Raw genomic sequence first — 2,500 nt, 5'->3', positions numbered from 1 at the left:
TCTGACCAAACAGCCATTAAAAAGAGAAAAAGAAATGAATAAACTGTGAGGACGAATGAGAAATAAACGACAGGCAACTAAAGTAGAATCAACAGCAGAGCGGGTCACTTTGCTCTTGACCTGCACCACAGGCACCGTGGTGTGTGTCAGATCGTGTGTGTGTGTGTGTGTGTGTGTGTGTGTGTGTGTGTGTGTGTGTGTGTGTGTGTGTGTGTGTGTGTGTGTGTGTGTGTGTGTGTGTGTGTGTGTGTGTGTGTGTGTGTGTGTGTGTGTGTGTCAGTGTGTGTGTGTCAGTGTGTGTGTGTGTGTCAGACAGTGAAATGTGTGAAACAGACATCAATAAGTTTGTGTGTGTGTGTGTGTGTGTGTTTGTGTGTGTATGTCTGTGTGTGTATGTCTGTGTGTGTCTGTGTGTGTGTCTGCCATTGACCTGCACCAGAGGCACCAGGGGCCCAGCGGTGCGGCTCTGACTGTGGCTGCAAATGGATACGTCTCGCCCCCAAACTCCCCCTGACTCCCACCCCAACTCCCCTCAGCCCTTTCCCACTCGCTATTCATTTCAGATCTGCTTAACATCAATCTACCCTCCCTCTACACTCCTGCCACTGCTACCGATACTACCACACCACCCAAACAGCACTACCACACCACCTACCCAGCACTACCACCAACCACCCATCCACCACCCCTGCCTGGTTGAGACCGGCGCGCCCCCACCTACCTGCCTGCCCACCTGCTGTGGTTGTGCCCATAGTAAAGAAAGAAAGAGAGAGAGAGAGAGAGAGAGGGAGGGAGAGAGAGAGAGAGGAAAAAAGAGAGGAAAAGAAAGAGGAAAAGAAAGAGGGAAAAACAGAGGGAAAAGGAGATCCTGATCGTGTATACATCCTACTGTACATCATCCATCACCGTTGTGCCCGCTTGCAGAGCTGCCGTCTCACGCTGAGCAATGGCCGAGTAAAGGTTGGATGGCGTATTGACACTGCTCGCATGCCGCTCCCCGTGTCACTTTTATAGAAGGAGCTCGCTAATTTATGGTGCTAATTCTCCATTCACAGCTCCCTCCTACCGGCCTCCACCACCTCCTCCATCACCTGCTCCATGGCATATTACTTCACCACCACCACCACCTTTCTTAACTCCACACCAGTCGACACATATAGGATCTTCCAAGTTATATTTGAATAAAAGTCAATGAGCACTACCCTTCCCTCTCCATCCTCCTCTCCTTCCTTCTGTAGCCTCTCATTCCTCCACCTCGCTCCTCTGCCCTCCCTCCTTCTTTCGCCTCCTCCTCTGTCCTTCCTTTTTACCCAGCTTTGGCATTACTCTGTCCCTAATCCTCTCCTCACCCTCCACTTCCTTGTTCTCCTCGTCCTCTATTCCTCTTCATTCCTCCTTCCCTCCTTCCGTCTCCCTTGGACCTCACATCTCTTTTAATTATCCCTCCTTCATCCTGCTCCACTTCCTTCGTCCTGTTATTCCTCTTTACTCCTCTCTTCTCTCCCCCTTTATTCCTCTCTCCTCCTCTTCCTGCCCGTCTTTCCCTCCTTCCCTCCTTCTGTCTCCCTCGGACCTCGCATCTCTTATTATTATCCCTCTCCTTCATCCTCCTTCACATCCTTCTCCTGCTTTATTCCATACTCCTCTCTCCTCCTCTTCATACTTCTCTGTCCCTCCGCCCATCTCCCTCAGACCTGGCATCTCTTTTGATTACTCTGAGCTGAATGGCAGCAATGCGCTGCAGATCAGTCTCAAGGTTACCATGTGCAACCGCAAACCCAGACCCAGACACAGACCCAGACCCAGACCCAGGGCCCTGAGCGATGGCTGCCGGCCGGTCTGCAGAGAGTGGAGCGACGGAGAGAGGAAGGCAGGAGGGCCCCCACGATAGATCCTGACAGTACCTCCCCAACGACACACACACTCTCTCTCTCTCTCATAAACTCTCTCTCTCTCTCTGTCTCTCTCTCTCTCTCTCTCTCCTCTCCTTTCTCTCTCTCTCAAGTCAAGTCAAGTCAAGTCAAGTAGGTTTTATTGTCAATTTCTTTACATGCACTGATCATACAAAGAATTTGAAATTACATTTCTTGCTTTCCCATACAGACTCTCTCTCTCTCTCTCTCTCTCTCTCTCTCTCTCTCTCTCTCTCTCTCTCTCTCCTCTCTCTCTCTCTCTCTCTCCTCTCTCTCTCTCTCTCTCTCTCTCTCTCTCTCTCTCTCTCTCTCTCTCTCTCTCTCTCATACACAAACACACACACACACACACACACACACACACACACACACACACACACACACACACACACACACACACACACACACACACACACACACACACACACCCTTCCTTCCGCAAAAGGTAAGGGCCAAGGAGTCAAAACAATGAATCCTTGAGCAGGCGAGCCATCATTAAAATTCAAAGGATCATTATGTTTTTTTTTTCTCTCTCTCCACAAAATAAATCATTACAACGAGAGGCTTAAAAGGATTAAAACAACGCT

General features: G+C 49.8%; 1 protein-coding gene across 1 annotated transcript in view; it reads right to left on the bottom strand.

Moving 5' to 3' along the window:
- The window catches only part of akap6 (A kinase (PRKA) anchor protein 6), a 215,741-nt gene that overhangs the window by 87,869 nt on the left and 125,372 nt on the right, over positions 1-2,500 (bottom strand). The gene's annotated exons all lie outside the window — the stretch shown is intronic.

Source organism: Engraulis encrasicolus, chromosome 19, assembly GCF_034702125.1.
Source record: "Engraulis encrasicolus isolate BLACKSEA-1 chromosome 19, IST_EnEncr_1.0, whole genome shotgun sequence".
Classification (NCBI taxonomy): Eukaryota; Metazoa; Chordata; class Actinopteri; order Clupeiformes; family Engraulidae; genus Engraulis; species Engraulis encrasicolus.
This window is presented reverse-complemented; position numbering and strand designations above follow the sequence as displayed.